This window comes from Rhinatrema bivittatum, chromosome 17 (genome assembly GCF_901001135.1).
Source record: "Rhinatrema bivittatum chromosome 17, aRhiBiv1.1, whole genome shotgun sequence".
In the NCBI taxonomy this organism is placed as follows: Eukaryota; Metazoa; Chordata; class Amphibia; order Gymnophiona; family Rhinatrematidae; genus Rhinatrema; species Rhinatrema bivittatum.
The window spans coordinates 22,012,688-22,037,038 of record NC_042631.1 but is presented as its reverse complement, the minus strand read 5'-3'; the positions used below and the strand labels follow the sequence as shown (position 1 = coordinate 22,037,038).

Here is a 24,351-nt window from a genome sequence, read left to right as displayed (position 1 = left end):
TGTCTCCAGGTTTGAGTTCGTCCTTAACTTCATGTGTGCCTTGCATTTCCTGTTGTCAAAGTCCTGCCAGCCACCAGCACCTGAGGGCTCAACCCAAGGGGAAGATGGCCAGCACAGGCAGAAGACACCCTGTTCCTGCTCCAGTTACAACCCGGCAGTCTCATCTTATCTGTGCACTGCCTGCTCCTGACTTTGGCTTCACACCGTTGGCAGGCTATGTCATCATAAAAACCCTCTGAAAGACCCAAGAGGATCTCAATCAAGAACAAGCAAATTGCAGCTGAAACCTCCTGGGAGAACCCTGGGCTGGTCTAGCAGGATTAAAGGAAAGGAAATCAACAGGTATCATCCTGCTAGACCAGTTCAGACATGTGGGAAGTACTCAATCCCATTCTAAGATGAGTGGAGGAAGACTTGATTGTAAAAACCGAATTGTAAAAACTTGATTGTAAAAACCGAATTGATTTGTAGTTTTGCTACAAGAATTTCGGTATATAAAAATGCTAAATAAATAAATAAATAAATAAATAAGACTAGGCTGCTGTGAAAATGCCTATCCCAAAAGCATCTAGCATGTAATGCTTAGTGAATAAATGTAAGCAAGACCAGGTGGTCACCTTAGAAATTGCTGAATGTTCCACCCAAGAGGAAGCCGGAGCCCTCATAGAATGCGCATGAAGAGTCTCTGGAGCCAGCCACAAATATGCTGAGGAGAGTCTTTGATCCAGCTCGAAAAAGAGCATTCTGAAGCTCTCTGCCTCTTGCAAGGTTCACTGAACAAAACAAATATAGTAACATAGTAATGATGGCAGAAAAAGACCAAAATGGTCCATCTAGTCTGCTCAGCAAGCTTCCCAAGGTAGTAACTGCCACTCCGTGCAGGTTACCCCCAAGTTTCTCTTAAGGAGGTAGTAATTCCCGCTCCGTGCAGGTTACCCCCATGACTCTCTTAAGGGTAGTAACTGCCGCTCCGTGCAGGTCACCCCCACGTTTCTGTTAAGGGTAGTAACTGCCACTTCGTGCAGGTTACCCCCATGTATCTCTTAAGGGTAGTAACTGCCACTCCGTGCAGGTCACCCCATGTTTCTCTTAAGGGTAGTAACTGCCGCTTCGTGCAGGTTACTTCCATGTTTCTCTTAAGGGTAGTAACTGCCGCTCCGTGCAGGTTACCCCCATGTTTCTCTTAAGGGTAGTAACTGCCGCTTCATGCAGGTTACCCCCATGTATCTCTTAAGGGTAGTAACTGCCACTCCGTGTAGGTTACCCCATGCCTTCTGTTAAGGGTAGTAACTGCCGCTCCGTGCAGGTCACCCCCATGTTTCTCTTAAGGGTAGTAACTGCCGCTCCGTGCAGATCACCCCATGTTTCTCTTAAGGGTAGTAACTGCCGCTTCGTGCAGGTTACTTCCATGTTTCTCTTAAGGGTAGTAACTGCCGCTCCGTGCAGGTTACCCCCATGTTTCTCTTAGGGGTAGTAACTGCCGCTTCATGCAGGTTACCTCCATGTATCTCTTAAGAGTAGTAACTGCCACTCCGTGCAGGTTACCCCCATGTTTCTCTTAAGGGTAGTAACTGCCGCTCCATGCTGGTCACCCCCATGTTTCTCTTAAGGGTAGTAACTGCCACTCCGTGCAGGTCACCCCCATGTATCTCTTAAGAGTAGTAACTGCCGCTCCGTGCAGGTTACCCCCAAGTTTCTCTTAAGGGTAGTAACTGCCGCTCCGTGCAGGTTACCCCCATGTTTCTCTTAAGGGTAGTAACTGCCGTTCCGTGCAGGTTACCCCCATGTTTCTCTTAAGGGTAGTACCCCCAAGCTTTTTTATTCCCATCCTCTAGCCTTTAGGGATCCTCCTAAAGGGAAGAACACAACATATAGAAGGCTCAAAACCAAACCTCCAGCAGAAAATAATGTTTAACTTAAAAAGAAAAAAGTTTGGGATCCCCTTTGGGCAATACTAACAAGGTAGATTTAGGGCAGGTGTCAGGAGGATGTCAGCACTGTTCAATTTAGCAGTGCACGGGGCACAAAGTTTCCGGCAGGCCGGAAGAAACCCCATGATAACGAGGTACATCTCTCCAGTAAAAGAAGATCTTTACTCCAACTCAGTATAAAACCGCCCCAAACCACATCTAAAAGTCCCCGCTGGCACTGCCCTTCAGCCTTTCACACACAATTGAGTCCATGTGGGTTTCAGGCGGGGGAAGGGGTGAAGCTACGAAGCCCACGGTGTCCTTGAGTGAGTGCGTTTGAGCTGGGAATCTGTTTCTCCAGACCTGGGGGGGGGGAGGGGGTCCAGGCCCCTGTGACTGTATTTACACAGTGCTTAAACAAAAAAAAATAAATCTTCTTTTACTGAGCTATGTGCCTCATCTTGTGTTTTTTGGATATGTAAGGTAGGCTGCATGTGGGAAAGTGCTGAATCAGGCAGATTAGTTTCTTCAGTCCATCCACAGAAAACACATGGCATGGTATTTTTGGCAGTCTCAGACACTGATGACAGCAAGAGTACGTGTGAGTGTGTGTGTGTGTGTGGAACGGGCAGTATGAGAGAGCGCTGGAGCGTGTGGCCGATGTGTGTGTGTGCTTGTGTGTGGAATGGGCAGTATGAGAGAGCGCTGGTGCGTGTGGCCGATGTGAGTGTGTGTGTGTGTGTGTGTGTGTGTGTGACGAGCAGTATGAGAGAGCGCTGGCGCATGTGGCCGATGTGTGTTGTGTGTGTGTCTGTGTGTGTGTGGAACGGGCAGTATGAGAGAGCGCTGGCGCATGTGGCCGATGTGTGTGTGTGTGTTTGTGTGTGTGTGCGTGAATGTGTCTGTGTGTATGTGTGTGGAATGGGCAGTATGAGAGAATGCTGGTGCATGTGGCTGATGTGCGTGTGTGTGTGTGTGTCTGTGTGTGTGTGGAACGGGCAGTATGAGAGAGCGCTGGCGCATGTGGCCGATGAGAGTGTGTGTGTGTGTGGAACGGGCAGTATGAGAGAATGCTGGCGCATGTGGCTGATGTATGTGTGTGTGTGTGTGGAACGGGCAGTATGAGAGAGCGCTGGAGCGTGTGGCCGATGTGTGTGTGTGTGTGTGTGGAACAGGCAGTATGAGAGAGTGCTGGCTCGTGTGGCCGATGTGTGTGTGTGTGTGTGTGTGTGTGTGTGTGGGGAACGGGCAGTATGAGAGAGTGCTGGCTCGTGTGGCCGACTAAGCCTGATCAGAGTACGAGTAACAGGATAGCGTGAACCGTCAGCCGATCAGAGCTCCGCCGCAGGGCTGGTTTTAAGATGATGGCGCCCATAGAAAGGACTTGGGGGGATGGGAGGGGATGGAGAAAAGGAGTTCCCCTCAGAAGCTGGAGAGCAAAGTTGGGGAGAGGGGGGAGGAGACCCAGCTTTTGGCACCTTAAGGCTTGTGCCTGCATTGCCTAGGTCTGGGGACCTTCGTTTTCAGGGGTTTTTTTTTATCTTTCAGTGTTTATTGCAACAAGAACAAAGACAGGAGAAAATCACTGGAGAACAAAAGACTCATCATGTTTCCAGGTAAATATCCGAGTATATGTTGATGGAGAAACGCCAGGAATCTAACATGAAATATAAATCTATCTATATACATACGTACGTACATAAAATGTTAATGACCATCTCCTCTTTCTCCCCAGTCTTTTCTCTCCCCCACCAGCATCTCTCCTCTGTCCTCTCTCCTTACCCGGCTGTCTGATCCCTTCTTTCCCTCTCTCCCCAGCATCAAGGTTAGCCACAGGCAGAGTGCCATGGTGGTGCCAGCTGAAGCTCTGCCAGCCCATAGCCCGAAAGCAAGCAGGAGGGGGGGTGGCTCCTTTTTGGCCTGGGTTTTCGACGCCTTTAGCATTCTGTGCCCTAAGCAGTCGCCTGTGTTACCTACATCCAGGCCTGCTCAGCATCTCACAGTTTTAACCGTAACCGTGGTCCCCTCCTCTCTTCTCCCATCCTTCCCCATCCCTGCGCCTCCAGCCCTTCCTCTACAACAGCAGCACATAAGAACATAAGCCTTGTCCTACTGGGACACAGCAAAGGTCCATCAAGCCCAGTATCCTGTTTCCAACAGAGGCCAATCCAGGTCACAGGCACCTGGCAGGATCCCAAGGGATAGAGAGATTCCAAGCTGCTTATCCCAAGAATAAGCAGTGGATTTCTGCAAATCTTCCTTAATAATGGTAAATGGACTTTTCCACCAGGAACCTGCACAAACCTTTTTTAAACGCAGCTACACTAATAGCTTTCACCACATCCTCTGGCAACACATTCCAGAGCTTAATAAAGCATTGAGTGAACAAATATTTTCTCTTATTCGTTTTAAATGTATTACCTAGTAACTTCATTGTTTGTCCCTGGTCTTTGTATTCCTTGAAAGAGTAAACAACCGATTAACTCATTATCTTATAGACCTCTATCATATCTCCCTTCAGCCACATCTTCTCCAAGCTAAAGAGTCCTAACCTCTTTAGCCTTTCTTCATAGGGGGATTGTTCCATCCCCTTTATCATCTTGGTCGCCCTTCTCTGTACCTTTTCTAATTCTGCTACATCTTTCTTGAGATGCGGTGACCAGAACTGCACACAATATTCCAGATGAGGTCGCACCATGGAGTGATAACAGAGGCATTATGATATTCTCTGTTTCATTCTCCATTCCTTTCCTAATAATCCCTAGCATTCTGTTTGCTTTATTGTTGTACACTGAGCAGAAGATTTCAACGTATTATCAATGTCACCTAAATCCTTTTTTTCTGAATGGTGACTCCGAACACGGAGACCTGCATTGCGTGGCTATAATTTGCGTCCAGACACAGTTCCCGTGCCTGCTCCACTGCCGGTCTTCCGGAGCAGGGGATGCTGGAAAACCTCAGGGGCCCGCAGCCGTGCTTGTTAAATTGGACCGAAAATGCGTTTATAATGACATCTATGTATCGCCACCCCAAAATCGGCTCAATTCGCCACGAAATGATAACACGCAAATGAAAATAAGCCCCCCAGGACCACCCCTATCAAACAAGCTCCAAAACTGTCTCGATTTTACCCTCACACCATCTATACCATAACCTATAATTACAAATCAGTAAAACTAAAACCCCCCAAGATAACCACAGAGATTCAAACCACGATCCCCTAACCCCTCGCTGCTCCTCGTCAATAACCCACCCTTCCCAGAGGAAGTATTAACCATCTGTAAAGTACAAGATCAATTCAAAGCTTTCCCGCCTAGCCAGGATTTTATTTCCTTATGAGAACGAGGGCCCCTTCGCAGTCTAAGAGCAGGTGGCCACGCATGCCCTGAAATCGTTTCTCTGACCAAAAAGACTCAGCTCTTTGTAAAACTAGCCTCTTCCGTAGCAGGGGCTCGTAAGAATTCCTCCTGACGCGATCGCAGGCCCCTTGCTGGCATAGAAGGCTCCAAGGCTTTCTTTCTGCAAGGTCGCCTGGACATTTTTTTTATTAACCGCCTTAAAAACTAGCATTAGGACCTTACACTCACACCAGTAAGCAAGGGAGATGTCTTAATAGCTGGAAGGCACCCGGTCCCTCGCTGTCAAGATTTCCCCAGGATTCTAGCAGCTGTGTTTTGCCAGAGTTGAAATTTATTAAGAATAACCTAAGGTAACCCCTACATTACAATAATCCAGCCCGGACAGTGTCAATGCCCGAATAACTGAGGCCAGGCTATTTCGGTTTCAACTCGTTTTCATCTTTGCAAAAGCTAGGGAATTGATAAGTTTTAAAAAAAAAAACCAAAAACTGGTTTCATGGAAGGCCCTACCTAAGCCTAAAGCCGGCCTTGCTCCTCTTCCACATAATCTCCTCCTCATGTCACGCCTCTCCTCCGTTCACCACCCTGGCTCCCAGTCAGGTATCATTTTCTCTTTAAACTCGCTGCCTCGAGCCAGCCTGGTGCCTCAGTGGCAGTGTTGGGCACCACCATGCGGACGGCCCCTGGTTCGATTCCTGAATTGGAACCCTTACTCCTCGGCTCTCTTGAGGCTAAGGGGATGCTGCACAGGTCGAGTTTCCAGCCTGGGGGGAAGGGGGGAAAGGCGCCCCAGTTATTGCACAACCAGTGGGCTGGCTCTAGGGCCCCTAGGATTACAGAAGAAGTCCCGGCGCACGGTCCCCAGCTGAAGGCCTGCCAGTAGCGTGACCAGAGTAAGCAGGCTGGGAGAGGTTTAGAAATAAGAGCAGGCCTGAGTTTTTGCATCAGCAGCACAGGCCACTGCCTCCGGTGCCAAATTCGGAGGGTGCCTGCCCCGGAGCTGATAGCTCTGCCGATGGGGATCCAGGCGGTGCCTCGACCATGACAGCAAGAAGATCAGCATGGGACCCTGTGAACCATCCCACCCCTGGCACAGGTTTCCTTGGTAACAGGAAACCCTGCAGGAGGAGGGGCAGGGCCTGTGAGCCCACGCCAGCTCACAGGCTCCAAGCTGCTCCTCGTGCTGCTGCAGGTGAGATGAGGTGAGGGAAGGGAAGGAAAAGACTATTGGAGGTGAGAGAAAGAGGCACCCTGAGCAATCCCCTCCACCACTCTCCAGTTCCCAGGGATGCCTAAATCTGGCCCTAAATATTTGTGAATGAAGGCTCCTGACACCAGGCCCCAGCCCTGGTTCTGTCTGAGATGGAAACCCAAGAGAGGAGGAGGAAAACCAGAAACCCGGCCCCCCTCGATCTCTCTCTCTCTCTCTCTCTGCCTTAATCTGCTGATTCAGATTCGTGCTCTCCATTTTGAATCTCGCTTTCCACCCATTTCCACATGCCCTCCCTAGGGAAGAAACTTCAGCCTGATGCCCTGGAGGCAACCACCCTGGGAATCTTCTGAACAAAACCCACCCACCCTGAGGCCCGATTCCCTCTGCCTAGCTACAGCTTGTCCGTACTTTATTTCATATCAGTGCTCATTGCTGTTAATTGTTGTAAGGTGCCCTGGATAGGGGGCCATCTAAAAACAAATAAACCTCTCCGCTCATGTCCAGGTCACAAATCAGTAAGTTCTGCAGCAGAATGTGCAGATTTGTGGACACAAATGTGCACATATATGAGACAAACGGTACCGCAAATGTGCACCTATATGACATACGGGACCACAAATGGCATATATGAGACATAGGGTACCGCAAATGTGCACATATATGAGACAAACGGTACCGCATATGTGCACCTATATGACATACGGTACCACAAATGTGCACATAGATGAGACAAACGGTACCACAAATGTGCACCTATGAGACAGAGTACCGCAAATGTGCACATATATGAGACAAACGGTACCGCAAATGTGCACCTATATGACATACGGTACCACAAATGGCATATATGAGACAAATGGTACCACAAATGTGCACATATATGACAAACAGTACCGCAAATGTGCACCTATATGACATACGGTACCGCAAATGGCATATATGAGACAAATGGTACCACAAATGTGCACATATATGACAAACAGTACCGCAAATGTGCACCTATATGACATACGGTACCGCAAACAGCTCCATCTCATACACCCATCCTACCGTACCAAACACCACACAAGTGAGAGATCTAGGAGTTCAAATTGACAATCACCTAAACCTGAAAGCTAACATCAACAAAACCACCAGAGACTGCTTTTATAAGCTCCAAGTGCTGAAAAGAATACGACCCCTCTTCCACACACATGACTTCAGAACAATCCTACAATCAATCATTTTCGCAAAGCTGGACTATTGTAACACCATCATGCTTGGTCTCCCTTCATCACACACCAAACCATTACAAATGGTCCAAAACGCCTCCGCCCGTATACTCACCAACACCAGGAGAAGAGAACACATAACACCTATCTTGATGGACCTCCATTGGCTGCCCATCCACTTCAGAATATTCTCACCATTTTCAAAAACATCCATCAATTAGCCCCAATCGATCTTCATATCCCCCTCCGATTACACCATTCCACAAGACCGACAAGAGATGCTTACAAAGGATCACTTCAAGTACCTCCAGCCAAGACTACCAGACACATCACGCTCAGAGATCGGGCATTCTCCACAGCCGGTCCAACATTATGGAACTCTATTCCCCCGGATCTTAGAATGGAACCCAACATCTCAACATTCAAGAAAAGACTCAAGACGTGGCTGTTCACGCAGGCCTTTCCTAACTCCAATTCCATCTAACTTCCTTCTTTCAACACGCTCCGCTAGCATTAGCGTTAATAGCCACCTCTTACAATGTTATTTATACTTATATATAACTATCTGATCTTCATTTCCCTTCTCATTCCAAGTTATTGTTTTCCTTGTTATTTGTAACTGCTTTTCTGCACTATTGTTTAAATGGTAAAGTTTATTATAATTACACCCCTGTTTCTTGTGAACCAGCATGATGGGACAACCGTCTTGAATGTTGGTATATAAAAAAGTTAAATAAATAAATAAAAAATAAAATAAATATATGAGACAAACGGTACCACAAATATGCGCATATATGAGACAAACGGTACCGCAAATGTGCACCTATATGAGACATAGGGTACCGCAAATGTGCGCATATATGAGACAAACGGTAACGCAAATGTGCGCATATATGAGACATATGGTACCACAAATGTGCGCATATATGAGACATACGGTACCACAAATGTGCACCTATATGCCCTACTCACACTCAGTCACATACCCTTGACCTCACACTCAGCTAGCCACACACACTCTCTCAATTACATCCAAATGACACCTATTGTGTCCTACTCACACTCAGTCACATACCCTTGACCTCACACTCAGCTAGCCACACACACTCTCTCATTCACACACAAGAAGTGAGAAACGTTGCTGCCTGTGTTACTGCACAACCAAACCACGCCCTCTGGCAGAGACGGATGAGCAGACCTACTGAGTCCATCCAACAAGCACAGCTTTAACAAACCCTGTTTATTTTTAATTTCTTCCTCTTCTGCACCCAAAATAAAACCAGTAGCACTGTCTGAACAATGTCAGAACATAATTTAAGACTAAAGACACCATCGTCCTAATTAGGACCAATCTTACTACTGGTGGGAATTGCTTTGATGAAAACGCTATGGCAGCTCTTTTGATGTCTCCCTGCTGCTCCATTTAGCTACCATCGCTGTTTTAAAAATGCTCTAGTTGGTGGTTTAGATTTATGCCTCTCTGCAAACCATGTGCCGCTCCCTGTTACCAGCGATTTTTTGTGCATGGTGCAAACCAGTCTCCATCTGGCTTTTGTGAATGAAGGTGATGAAGCACGCAGATGGCAAATGTCTTGCAAAAAAAAAACACCAGCCAAAAAACAAACAACCCCCGAAATGTAACTGTAATACACTTTTCCTGACCCTGCCATAATATTAAAATTAATTGTGCTGAAACAGCTGCTGGTTTTAACTCAAAGAAGAATAAGGGGGAATGGGTAGGGAGAATGGAAATGTTCAGTGCTGTATTGCAAAGATCTTGTTCCCATCCAGTACTACCGAGGTCCTGATTCATTACAGCTTTTCTTGATGAATCAGACCCAAAATGTTCACACAGCAGGTATTCCTGGACAGCAAAAACCCACTACAGCAGCAGGTCCAACAAAAACATTTTGAGGTCCATATTCAACAGCATTTAGCCGGATCATTTGTGAATGATCCGGCTAAATGCTGATTTTTTTTTTTTCTGAATATTTCTACCACTTATCAGGCAAAATTGTACCCGGATAAAGGAGGAGTATTCCAGAGCGGAAAGTTAGCCAGATAATTTGGTCTCACTGACTCTGGTCAGGCCATAAGGAAACCATTGATATTTAAAGCTTTTTCCATGGCTACCCATTCAGTCACTCACAGCAATGTGATGGTAAATATAACAGAGTGCTGCTGTACTGTTCACCATCAAAACTGCATGCAGACCTCATACTGATAATGTGGAAAATAAGAGTACAAGGAGCAACTCGAGAGTGGCCTCTGGCGAAAGAAAATGGGTCTGAGTAATAGAAGTGATGATAATAAAAGCTGCACAACTTTTATTCCAACAAGATAGTCAGATTCTTGCATAGGATGAATTTTGAAACACTTTTCAATTTCTCATGCTTTGCTAATTTGTGGGGGGAGGTCAGCCCAGAGTTGGCCACCCCCCCCCCCCCAAAAAAAAAAACCCAACCCAATATTGATAAGCTCCACTACATAAGAACATAAGAACATGCCATACTGGGTCAGACCAAGGGTCCATCAAGCCCAGCATCCTGTTTCCAACAGTGGCCAATCCAGGCCATAAGAACCTGGCAAGTACCCAAAAACTAAGTCTATTCCATGTTACTGTTGCTAGTAATAGCAGTGGCTATTTTCTAAGTCATCTTAATTAATAGCAGGTAATGGACTTCTCCAAGAACTTATCCAATCCTTTTTTAAACACAGCTATACTAACTGCACTAACCACATCCTCTGGCACCAAATTCCAGAGTTTAATTGTGCGTTGAGTAAAAAAGAACTTTCTCCGATTAGTTTTAAATGTGCCCCATGCTAACTTCATGGAGTGCCCCCTAGTCTTTCTATTATCCGAAAGAGTAAATAACTGATTCACATCTACCCGTTCTAGACCTCTCATGATTTAAACACCTCTATCATATCCCCCTCAGCCATCTCGTCTCCAAGCTGAAAAGTCCTAACCTCTTTAGTCTTTCCTCATAGGGGAGCTGTTCCATCCCCTTTAACATTTTGGTTTCCCTTCTCTGTACCTTCTCCATCGCAATTATATCTTTTTTGAGATGCGGCGACCAGAATTGTACACAGTATTCAAGGTGTGGTCTCACCATGGAGCGATACAGAGGCATTATGACATTTTCCTTTTTATTAACCATTCCCTTTCTAATAATTCCCAACATTCTGTTTGCTTTTTTGACTGCCACAGTACACTGAACCGACGATTTCAATGTGTTATCCACTATGACACCTAGATCTCTTTCTTGTGTTGTAGCACCTAATATGGAACCTAACATTGTGTAACTATAGCATGGGTTATTTTTCCCTATATGCATCACCTTGCACTTATCCACATTAAATTTCATCTGCCATTTGGATGCCCAATTTTCCAGTCTCACAAGGTCTTCCTGCAATTTATCACAAACTGCTTGTGATTTAACTACATCTTTATCCCAATCTCTGCAGCGCCAGTCCTTATGCCAAGGCCCACGGACCACAGCTCCCTTCAGAAACTGGCACATGTACCCCCTGAGCCTGACCAGCAGGTGTCACTATTGCGCAGTAAATTTTATTTATTTATTTTATTTATTTGTTGTAGCAATTTTTTTTTTTTTTTAAAGCGGCAAAATATCCAGGACTTTTCCAGACTGACAAGTGCAGTTCTGGGGTTTGATCAGCCTTAATTGCCTTTCGGTAAATGGGAGTTTGTGGTTGGTTTTCTTTTCTCTATGGATGAGGCATCCACGGACCCTGGAATGGAAGAAGAAGCCCACAGGGCCCCCGGTTACTCTTCATGCCGGCATCTCGGTGCCGTTTGGCCCAACTGGGGACTTGGCCGACCACCGGGTGTGGAAACCAGAACGAGGGGGGGGATATCAATGAACCCAGCAGGCTGCCTTAATTCCCCTTGAACGAAAACACTCTTAAAAGCTATCAAAACAAATTGGTTTCTGGAACGCTACAGCCCGACGCATTTTCCATCAGCTGTAAGTGGAGTTTCAAATGAATTCTGCTGGAAAGAATACAGAGAGCCCAGATGCAAGGTTTCGCTGAGTGTGCAGAGAGAAGAGAGGGTGAACTGCTGCTTGCTCCATTGCCACTTAATCCTCCACGTGAAAATGATTTTTCCTCCCTCCTGGCAAGGTCAAAGTGATAACTTTTCCCCTTCCCCTCCAGCTTGCCATTCTCCAAGCTGCCCGGCCTCTGCTTTTGGCTCGGGAGGCGCTGAAAAAGGGGGAGGCCTGAGGAAGGGCCCTAGTGCTCCCGGCGCCATGGCCCATCCCGTGTGATTATTCATTTCTAAAGAACGACTTCTAGATTTTGTGTCCCCCGAGTCATTGTGCGGGTCGTTACTCTTACAGGTGAGCTCTGAGCTGAGCACCTCAACGTCAGTGAGCCCGTGAAACACTAAGGGGCTTCTTTATTCTGTCATCTGGGCGCCTTCTTTCCCAGTGACCAACCTTGTACCTCCTGTTGGGGGCCTACCTCGGTTGGGAGCCGCCGCCTCGCCGACGGCAAACCAAAAATGCTGCTCATGCTCCTACATTTTTTCTTAGGGAAATCAGAATCACAACTCTATGCGTTGCGATGCGGCAAAACCAGGCCTGAACCCAGCCGGCTTCGGACTGACCTGGCAGTGCTATCTGGGATCCCCTCAGAGGCTGCGCTGCCTCTCAGAGGCCCGGCTGGAGCTTACAGCAGCATGGAGGATAGGGATGCACGTGCCACCTCACCCCAGGTCAGCCGAACAGGCAAGTCCAGCCCTGGTTTTGCTGCATGGCAGGCATGGATTTGTAGCTCTGATTTTTCCCATTGATTTGCTTAAGATCGGATCTGGGGGTGAGTTGGACACCATTGCTGGGAAAGGAACAAGCAGAATCTGCAACACTATGCTCCAAATTATGGAAAATTAAGTTATAAGAATATTATAAACTCGCGGGGAAGCATTTTAACGCATTCTAATATTTGGCTGGCTGTTTCCCAGAAGTGAAAAGTATTAAACAATTCTCAGCAAGATACAACTGTAAACCTTTAAGCATAATCCAGTTGCCTGCTCATTAAACCCAAATTCAGGATTCTTCACATATCCTAGTCTGGGTGTCTGCCGTCTGAATGCAGGGTCGGAGAGTGTGCACATTCCCAGTTAATTGTACAATTGTTGCCTTGTGAAGTATCCTCTATAATCTGTAAAGAAAGTACATTATGAACTAGTTTTTCTAATTGCTGGCAAAGAAGAGCTTCCCTGTATCCAGCTCTGGACTAACAATTGCTCAGAAGCAGTATCTTGTTAACTTTTCAACTACTGATTACAAGGCTGCCCCAAAACGCTTCAAATTACTTCTCCCTGACATTCACGAAGGCCCTGCCATGTTGGCAAGCAAACGTTTATTCAGCTTGTTATCGTTGAGGCTGCAATAACACAGTCTGATTAAAAGTTCAGCATCACCCATTCTATTTGTTTTACAAGCTATGGTGACCTTCACACGTTTGCATTTAGGTCATGGAATTGGTCCTTTCTCCAAAGTAATTGCACAATAGAAGCCTTGTTCAGTATTGGTCTTCAGCAGGGGTCCTTAGGATGCACCTACCCTGTCGGGCTTTTTGGATAACCACAACGAACACGCAGCCTCTCCTCGGATCTGGTCCTGGGCACGGAAGCTCATGGCCTGCAGCAGACCACATGGGCTCCCACGCCGGGGGAGGGGCCAAGGTTGAACAATTCCAGGCCCTTAGGGTTTTTCCCTTTGCAAGGGCTCTTCTGCTCATCAGCCCAAAAAGCACCACCACATGGACACCACAGCAGGCCGAAAATTGTTGCTCAAAATAACATTTCTTTACTGGCACCGATGGCAGGTAAAAGAAAGTAAAAAAAAAAAAATAATGATACACCAATTGCTAGTGCGCCACATGGCTAAGCAAAGTCCCAAAATGTGAGGTATTACACGGCAAGTGAGCCAGCTCTTAGGGGAAGGAACTCTTCCTCCCTTGGGTCTTCCTTAGTATCTGCTATGTAGGGGAGCTTTCCTCTCCTTTCTTTTCTTCATAGAAAAGACGGCAGAAAAGAATCAACTGATCCACCCGGTCTGCCCGGCAAGCTTATGCCAGTATCTGCTGCCCTGTGCAGGTCACCCCCATGTTTATCAGTTTCCCAGACTGTAAACGTCAGGGCCCTCGGACGCTGTTTAAATCCAATTTCCCTTAACCCCTGCCGTGGAAGCAGAGAGCAAAGATGGAGCCGCATCAAAAGTATGAGGGTAGTAAGCCCCACATCAGGTGGTTACCCCCATGTTTATTTGTTCCCCAAACCTGTAAAAGTCGGGGCCCTTGGTTGCTGTCTGAATCCAGTTCCCCTTTTCCCACTGCCACTGAAGCAGAGAGCAATGATGGAGCTGCATTAACAATATCAAAGCTTATTTGTTAAGGGTGGCAACTGCCACATCAGCAAGCTACCCCCAGTTACCCCCATGCACCCATTACTTTAATTCCATCCTCTAGCCTTTAGGGATCCACAGTGTTTCTCCCATGCCCCTTTGAAATCTTTCACAGTTTTAGTCTTCACCACCTCCTCCGGAAGGGCATTCCAGGCATCCACCACCCTCTCTGTGAAGAAATATTTCCTGACCTTGGTTCTGAGTCTTCCTCCCTGGAGTTTCATTTCCAGACCTATAGTTCTATTGATTTCTTTCCAAGGGAAAAGGTTTAACAATTGTGCATCATTAAAACCTTTCAGGTATCTGAAGATCTGTATCATATCTCCCCTGCACCTCCTCTCCTCCAGGGTCTACATATTTAGGTCCATCAGCCTCTCCTCATAAGTCTTCCAATGCTGACCCCTCACCATTTTGGTCTCCCTTCTTTGGACCATCTCTATCCTGTCTTTATCCTTTCTGAGATACGGGCACCAGTACTAAACGCAGTACTCCAGGTGAGGCCTCACCTAGGACCTGTACAAGGGCATCACCACCTCCTTTTTCTTACTGGTTATTCCTCTCTCTGTGCAGCCCAGCAGTCTTCTGGCTTTAGTTATCACCTTGTCACATTAAGAACATAAGAACATAAGAAATTGCCATGCTGGGTCAGACTAAGGGTCCATCAAGCCCAGCATCCTGTTTCCAACAGTGGCCAAAACCAGGCCACAAGAACCTGGCAATTACCCAAACACTAAGAAGATCCCATGCTACTGATGCAATTAATAGCAGTGGCTATTCCCTAAGTAAAATTGATTAATAGCCATTAATGGACTTCTCCTCCAAGAACTTATCCAAACCTTTTTTGAACCCAGATTCACCATTTTCAGATCAGGCACTATCACACCAAGATCCCTCTCCCAGTCCATGTGCATCAGTCTTTCACCTCCCATCACATAAAGCTCTTTTGGATTGCTGTTCCCCAGATACAGGACTCTGCACTTCTTGGCATTGAATCCCAGCTGCCATATCTTCGACCACGCTTCAAACTTTCTTAAATCACTTTTCATTCTCTCTACTCCTTCCGGTTTGCTCACTCTGGTGCAGATCTTAGTATCATCCGCAAATAGACAAACTTTACCTTCTATCCCTTCCGCCAGGTCGCTCGCAAAGATATTGAACAGAAACACTTCTCCAACACCGCTGAGCTTTCAGACAGCAACTCTCACAGGACCCTTCCTCAGCTGGACAATTCTTCTTCCTGCAAACTCCCACCCAGGACCAGACCTCTCTTGAACACTTTTGTCCAGGAACTCACTCAGTACAGAAAGAGAAGGCTTAACCTCTTCTCCCAAGGCTCTGAAACCTCTCAAGCAATCAATCCCTTGAAGCCCAAGACCCCTTCCTTCCAGTAAGACCTGAATACCCTGACCCTCTATAGGGAAAGACTCTTCGGAGAGTAGTCTCCACGAGGAGAGGCGCTGTTAGTGACCAGGGCTGGCTCCTATTCCCTCTGAATCTGTGTCACGTGGGCCCAGCAGTTTTATCAAACCCGGGCACCTCCCACTGAGGGGTTCCAAACCTCTGGACACACTCCCACCCTCACTGACCTCACTAACAGGGACAGGGACTGTGGAGACAGCCCATCCTATGCTACTGGTACACTAGGTCTGTCCAGCCCAATGCGGCCATTACAGTTAATGGCCACTGCACTAGTAAGGGGCAAATTTGGGGGGGGTCCCCTTACAAATATGTATGAGACAGATGTGCAACCAATGGAGGCAGAGCATGCAAATCTATCTCATGCATATTTATTGTGAATATTGTATGTTACCTTATAGCGCCTTAAGTGTGTTTGGCGCTTAACACATGAACAAATTGCTTTGAGAGTATGTGGAATATAAGAATTTAAATAAATAAACCTGTATCCTGAGGACTGGGTTGAGAGCTCCTAGCCTAGAAAGAACATTCTTTAGTGCTTCTTACTGCAAAAGCTGCTTCACCCATGCTGCAGACTTTTCATACTTCTTCAAGTCCTCCTCATTCCTCGCTTTGCTCCACCCACATCTCCAATATTTATTTATTTCATTTAAAACATTTCTTATCCGCACACATCACAGCAGCTGTTCGTGGTGGAGGACAGAATTGCGAAACATACACAATTCAAGTAAAGACAATACTGCAAAAGTAAACCAAATACAGACTAGAGGCAGCCTGCAGATTTCAAACAGCGGACCTCATTAGTGGAAAATGTGTCCGTGCTCCTGTTCTGCTCCATTAACAGAGGAAGCCTGTGCGTTTTTTTCAAAGCCTTCTTAAAAGGTGATTACGCAAGGCATAAGCTCTGAGATAATCTGGCAGGGAATTCCAGAGAACTGGTCCTGCCACAGAGAACGCCTGATCACGGGTAAAACCTAACTGGGCTAGGAGTGGTGAAGTAACTTCGAGCAGATTGTTACTTGCTGACCTGAGCGAACGAGTTGGTTTATGTATACGGAAAGCCAAGTTCAGCCAGAAGGAAGAATCCCCGAGTATGAGCTTATGTATCTATGATGCTGGTTTATAATGGGCTCTCCACTTTATTGGGGGCCAACGTAGAGATGCTAGTACTGGGGTAATATGTTCCCGTAAAAGTGCCCTTGTGAGTATAAGAACAAAATCAAACCAACGTGCATTCCTTATTGGATTATGCTAGCTCGGTTACATGGAGGGTTTGCACTGCCTCTCTTCTCCACGGAGCTTCTCTGCAGGCCATGATACCTTTTATTCGAGCAACCTAGGAATTATCTGGAGATGCTACTGCTCATCGGCTTTTTTTTTTTTTTTTGACCACAGAGGTTTCCTCTTCAAATGTGATCGAGAGGGACCTCAGAAGAGACTTCCTGGAAAGTCTATCTCAGGATAGTTTTTTTTATATTGATCCAACAGGTATCAGAGCCCAGAAAGAATCCGGTTTGCTCCAGGCCTGTTACTGCCACTAACACATTGCACTACAGAACGAGAGCAAGATCACCAGGAAACGAATCTCCCTTCCAAGGTTCCCTAAGAACACTAATTTCTGCTGTAAAAGTAATCGCGCTGGGTTTTTTGTTTTTTTTTTCCTTAATGAGCCCCCTATTTGCAGCACATCGTTTGGAATTTGGGTTAGAAGAAGAGGACAGAAATAACCAGATTTCTGCCAACCCCAGCTCAATTTCTTCAGTCCCGAGCACAAAACAGACGGACGGCGGGGAGGATTTACTGCCTCCGTTTTCCCGATCCACTTGGGCCTGTTACGAAAAGCTTCAGGAAGACAGGCCCAGTCACCGGAGTGCGATAAAAAGGAGCATCTCACGGCCAGAGCGGGAAGCTCAGCCCAACAGGCAAGAGCAGTCAAATGTGGGAACCTCCACCAAGTCACTTGGAGGTCAATGTTCCATAAGACGCTCAACGCTTCACTTAAGTTGCCTAACTGTCAGGTTGCTCAATTTAGGAGTATTTTTGGTCGAATTTAGGGGCCTGTGTTTGGGGCTGAAAATCCCTAAATTTAGGCCTGCGGTTTTTTTTTTTTTATCCCTGTCCTAACTTCACCCCCGTAACCACCCGCTTTTCAAGTGCCTCAGTTTAGGAAGCTAGTGAAAAGCGACCCACTCAGCTCTTCTCACTATTCAAAGCCCCTAACTCCCGCACCCTTTGAAAGTTAATCCCTTGACACCGCACCCTGCCCTCCCAGTGCACCCCCCCCCCCCCCATGTCCTTTGGGGATCACCACTCCCTATGCCGTCAGAAAGGAACAATGCATGTATGATTGTGTCGGGAGAGAAGGTGAGAGATTTGAGGTATAACTGAATAGGTAAATATGAAAAAACCAGCTGTGCCCAGGAAAGTCAGCGAGCGTATCGGCTCTCATTCGCATCTTGTAACTTCCCAGGTCGGCTTTATCAGAAGTAAAGAGAACTGTGTTACCTCTCTCATAACAAACAATAAGAACATAAGAAAATGCCATACTGGGTCAGACCAAGGGTCCATCAAGCCCAGCATCCTGTTTCCAACAGAGGCCAATCCAGGCCATAAGAACCTGGCAAGTACCCAAACACTAAGTCTATTCCATGTAACCATTGCTAATGGCAGTGGCTATTCTCTAAGTGAACTTAATAGCAGGTAATGGACTTCTCCTCCAAGAACTTATCCAATCCTTTTTTAAACACAGCTATACTAACTGCACTAACCACATCCCCTGGCACCAAATTCCAGAGTTTAATTGTGCGTTGAGTAAAAAAGAACTTTCTCCGATTAGTTTTAAATGTGCCCCATGCTAACTTCATGGAGTGCCCCCTAGTCTTTCTATTATCCGAAAGAGTAAATAACCGATTCACATCTACCCGTGTTCCACCGTTTTCTGAACTTTGTGTACTAGCAGTGTTCAATGCTAGTAAAAAAATATATATATTGATAGAGAGCGAGAGACTACATAAAATATAGTCTCTGATTTTCAAGGTAAAGTTCGCCTCTCCCTAGATCTCAGAAGCCTGCTGGGCTTTTCTGGAGTCAGGGCCTTAATAAACTGCTTTCTAGTAGCACTTGGTGGAGTTCAGGGGTCGGACAAGGGCAGGAACAGTGATTCCTCTAAAGATAACAGAGGAAATTATTATTTCATTGAAACTACTGCTACCACCCTCCATCCTGTGCTTTTGGGTGAGCTATTAATACTCTGTCTGTTGATCTGCAGCACTTCAGCTAGGCCAAAGATAATGTTTTTCACATCTGTAGAGCGCTACTTAGCGGCTCCCTCTACGCCAGCCCACAGGCTTTTGAATAAGCAAGAATACTTTTCTGGCCCAAGTGAATCGCAGATTTGAAATTCCTCGTGAAACAAGATCACCTGAAGTCACGAGCATGCCTGCCAACTTATTGTTTGGGGACTATCACATTCATATGATAACATGATTTATAAAGAACCCACAATGATATTTAATGCAAGTTGTGGCAGTCATGCAAGATGAAGTTTGTTGTCAAAGGTCACCAGTACCTATGGTCGTAGGTGCCAGCTCTGTGGGTGCTGGAGCACCCCTAATATTGAGCAAACTCCTTCATTGTGACCAGAGTGCAGTAATTTGTGTTTGATTTAGCATCCCCCAATCACTTTGAAAAGTTGGCTCCTCCCATGTGTGTGGGAGGAGCCAACTCTGAAGGGGCAGTGTCTCCAAATGGGTTACTTCTGTCGTCATTACAAAAAGATTTTTGTGATAGGCGACGTGAGTTTATTTATTTATTTATTTATTTATTTATTTATTTAATAATGTTTATATGACCATATTGGTCAAAACGGTTCACAAATGTTGATATACATCCTAAACAGGACATAAAACACACTTAAAATGCTAAGTATCATAAGGGGGACAAAGGGGTGTACAGACAGGATTTAGTGCCTCAGGAGCATTATCGTATAAATATGTCTGCAAGTCTATATAATTATGGGCTGTCCTAGTGAGAGATAGAAAGAGATCTGAAGGCTAGTGAGAAGAGATAAGTCTTTAGGTTCTTTTTTAAATCTTTCTGAGGTGTTATCTGTCTTAAGTAATCTGGGATGGAATTCCAGACTAAGGGACCTGCAATTGAGAAAGTGCATCTTCTAGTAATGTTGAGCCTGGCAAGACAAACAGTAGGTACTTCTAGGAGATTTTTATGTAGAGAACATAGTTGTCTGTTAGGTTGATAAATGCGAAGTAGTGAACATAACCTGATAAATGAATCATTATGTATTAAGCTGTGTATAATGGAGAGTATTTTGTACTGTATTCTGTAGTGAATAGGAAGCCGATGTAAAGAATGCAAGATTGGAGTAATGTGTTTTTTTCCGAGAAGCGCCAGTTAAAATGCAGGCTGCGGTATTTTGAATTAATAGTAGTGGACGAAAGGCGTTATCATGAAGACCAAGGTAGAGGGTGTTGCAGTAGTCTAGGCCTGTGAAAATGAGGGATTGTAACAATGTGCGAACGTCGTCTGTGAATAATTTCCAAAATGGTGGCTCAGAGCACTGCCACTAGGCCACCAGATTAATCTAGAATCCCCAACCATAATGTAATGCACATAGCTTATTCCACAGGGTGTACAATGTTATAATAGGACGTGGGGAAACACACAGTGTGGAGGAAGATAAATAATGTTTTATAATCATTACATCCCCATCTACTTTACCTCCTAGGGGTTTAAGTTCTCCATGTAGCAAAAGTGGAATTGAACCTCGGCTAACATCCATTTCACCTGAACACTGTAATAAAGAGGAGTTGGTATCCAGTTCAACATCTGGGGAAGGGGTTTCTGCTTCCCCGCAAGGAACTATCTCAGAGGTTTGGCGCCCTTACATTCTGCTTTGGATTTACTCCAGGATATAGGAGAAGAGCAAGAACTATCTAATATTACTATGCTTGATGTCTGGAAAGTGGTATCTAAACTTGATAAGAGTTTATCCACCATGGTGCAACAACTGAGTCATATAACAGCAGACACGAGAATAAAGATTCAAGAGCAAGATCTTGGATAATTCAATACTGAAATTGAACTCTCAAGTATCTACCTTACAAACAGTTGGAAGCTGCTCATGTCAAAGATAGCTTAGGGTCACACGGTCAGATTGAGAGGATGGAAAATGTTATGAGAAGGAAGAACTTACGTTTCTTGAATTTTCCTGTAACCAGATTGATATCGCCGTTGGTATTATTAAGAAGTACATTGTTGACATCTTGCTTATTCCATCAGATAGATGTCCTGCTCTCTGAAAAATGTTCTATTTGCCAAAAAAATAGAAGAGTTGATGCTACGCTTGAACAGGAGGTGGATTTACTTCAAAGTCCCTCCCTATGAACTTTCCTTTTGATGGCATTTCCTCTAGGGCAACTCTTTTGGTTACCTTCGTTGCAGAGCAGGACAGAGATCTGATATTTCAGAAATGTTGCCAGTACAAAACTAGATTGTTTTGTGGACAATTATATGTATTTCCAGATGTATCACGGATTACACAACTTCGTAGAAAGCAGTTTCTACGGTTAAAACAGAAGATTGAGAAGATAGTGGGACACTCTTTCTTCAGTATCCCCGTAAGTGTATGATCGAGCATAAGAAAAATAGTCTTGAGACTTTTCTTACAGATAAGGCAGAGGGTAGGGATATTTGGGTAGAATGAAATGTTGCTTTAGCATCTCTCAGGTCCATGTAAGAGCAGGACATGGAGGTGTTTCCCTCATAATGTGGGCTAGAGTGGTGATATAGAAGGCATACATTTCATATATATATATGTTAATTTTGTTTTCCTTGTTATATCACTATTCTTGAACTTTTTCATTTGGTTGTAAATGATTTAAAGTCATTAAAATATAAATAAAAAAGGCATTCTATATTGATTCTGTAACTAAAAATCTCATCAGTTTCTTCAAACTGACCTGAGGAAGGAAGCACAGCTCACAAAAGCTCGACACCGATGTATGAAGTTAGTCCAATAAAAAGGTTTCACCTTTGGCTTGTTTGCTGACCTTTAGTTTTACATAGACAAATAGCCCCAATGCTAAAAATAGCAATGTTAACCAAAAAAAAAATCCTCAGTGGTTCCAACCCTGTTCTATAATCTCGCACCACTCTTAGTGGACAAAATAGATTTAACAACCCCACTAACGGTGTTCAAGGGACAAGAAGTCTAGATATGTTTTCTGACAAAGCCCCGCAGATAATTATCGTGCAACTAGGATAATTCATATTGGCACACTTTGTTCTACACACTGCACCTCGCTCTCAAAGCTGTAAGTAGAGTGCCGTTCCACTTTCTTCCAGTTATATATCTTTAAACATCCCTCTGAGGCCACAGCCACATTCTGACAGCTCACAACTGAAGGTGGATCATAAATTTTTTGGTCTGGTAAAAAAAAAAAATAATTTCCTGCACTTGCCTGCCAACTATTGAGAAACTGAGATCTACTGTTCATCTCATAATACTAAAATATTATATTCTAAATAAACAACTGTTCCTGACGTAAAAGGTTTCTCTTCTGTTAAAGGAATTGCCCCAGGCACAGGGCTGGTGCTTCCATTAGGCAGTTACCTATAGTGCCAAAATTTTGGGGGTGAGAAACTCCTGCCAGTAAGAGACCCAGGGGCAATGCCACCATAGAAGGGGAGCACTGTGCTGCCAGTAGGAGGGGATCCTGTGCTGGACTGCCACCGGTAGGTATGTTGGGGGAGGGGAGTGCATGATGGAAGATTTTGCCTAGGGCACCTAATACTCTTGTCCTGCCCAGACAGTGAGAGTTTTACCATCTGATCTTGCTTTTGACGCTCAGGTCAGCGAGGGTACACATTCTATTATCTTTTGCAGCATCCCATGGTCATGGGCTACATCGGAGCAAACGGACGGTCCCAAACGACCCTTCAGAAGTGTGGCATCTAATTAGAGGGGAAAATCTCTATTTTATTGATGATGGTTGAAAAAGACAGCATAGAGACCTTTCGCAGCCCACTGCAGGGTTCTTTGCCTTCAAAAGCAAATGTGATGCTCGTACGAACCCGAAGGAAAATCAGAATAAGCGTGGGACCACATCTCTCCGCCAGACAGCCAACTCAGTCTGCGCTGAACTATGCAGACTTGGACCAGCTCCTCTGAAGGGGGTAAACATGGTTCATCCTAAGCCACATAGATGAAGTTCTTCTAAATCTGGAAGGAAAATAATATTTTCTTAGTCCTGGTTACACCAAGGACAGGCATTCCCTTGGATAGGTAGACATAGTCAATGGCTTGCACAGTGACCGACCAGGTAATCATCTATACCAGAGGGGAAGAAGGCCAGTTGGACCAGGGATCTTTCGTCTGGAAACGTGTGACCCAATTGCATTTTGGTTTGGGAATGCCTGACAGATGCTTTGGTGTAGCAAAGCTTTGCCAAGGTCTGCATAGCTCAGTCGAAGCCCTTCCCACACCCATCCAGTTGATCCTATTATTTTCCCGTGTTCTGCGCCAAAGTTGTTTATGATCCGGTGTTGGCTGTCCATCTCTTCCAACAAATGAGCCAGAAATGCAACTCCCTTAGCTCTTCCACTAAATCTGTTCTTAGAAGCAGGAGTTTTGCTGGGAAGCCCAGGTGACCTGTCTGCTTTCTAAGATCTGAAATACAATAACTATCTAAACTCAGATAGAAAAAGTAAAAGAAACAGCATGAGGTACAGAGCTTTAGATACGCAGTATTGAAAGCAATCCCTTCTCCACGGAACATTTTCTAAGCATCCCTTCTGAGCATTACTTCCCATCTTTAACCATAGCTTTGCTTATAGGAGGAAAATGCTTATTGACTACCATCTCTGAGAACAGTTTCTACTAGCGCGATGTACAATACACATCCAAAACCAAAGGAAAACTGCCTTGGTGGAAAGGAAACACTGTTGGACTGGGACTGGGACTTGTAGACAGAGCTGGGGGCCAGATGTTTTTAAAAGGGGGGTGGGATTTCTCCCAGGCTGGACTGTGGGAAAAGCGCTCGGCACATCTGGCCGGCCCAGAGTGAAAGCGTCCCCTTCCCCTCAGCGGATGAGTTCAGCCTCCCCGGGATGATCTTCTTCAGCGATCAGGCAGGCAGCGACAAAGGAGCTGGCCATCCTCCGCCAGAAGAGCGGATCGGTGTGGACATAGCTCCGCGGGAGGCGGTAAAGACGGCAGGAACGCGTAGTGCATCCCATTCCCCCGGAGCTCCGGAGCAATGGATCGGGTTTAGACGGAGCTCCGCGCGCGCACAACAGTTACAGGAATAGCGCGCAAGCTCCACTGGGGCGCGCTGCAATAATCCCGGCGGGCGGAACCAAAGCCGACGAAATCCGGAACGCGGTTCTCTTACCTTTCCCCTCTTCTGAGCCCGGGCTCCTTCCCTCCACTTTTCCGCTCTGCTCTCCGTGCCCGAAACGGATTTTTTTTTTTGGAAAGCGCAACCCAAAAAGAAAAAAAAAAACAAAAACGCAGCCACAGGAAGTGGGGACGGACCGTCAGTGGGAGATGAATGTGAAACAGTAACCTGACCCCGCGGCATCAGGAAAAGGGGAGGGCGGGGGAGAGCTGGGGTCATTAGGATTTCTCCAGCGAAAAAGGATTGCTTTTCTCATAGAAGTTTAATAAAGGGTGCAACATATTTCAGCAGGTTCGGACTCACTGTGGCTACGGAGGGTCAAAGGGGTCATCTGTAAAGTCAAAAGTTCCAAACCCCTGGAAAACAGGGAAGCTTGCAGGTAACTTACCGG

At 45.7% G+C, this 24,351-nt stretch overlaps 1 protein-coding gene across 1 annotated transcript in view; it reads right to left on the bottom strand.

Moving 5' to 3' along the window:
* Positions 1–24,072, bottom strand: part of ST5 (suppression of tumorigenicity 5) — a 265,906-nt gene extending 241,834 nt beyond the window's left edge. The window contains exon 1 of the mRNA XM_029582090.1: positions 23,955–24,072. The gene's annotated coding sequence lies outside the window, so the exon portion shown is untranslated. The remainder of the gene's footprint in view (positions 1–23,954) is intronic.
* Positions 24,073–24,351: the final 279 nt, after the last annotated feature.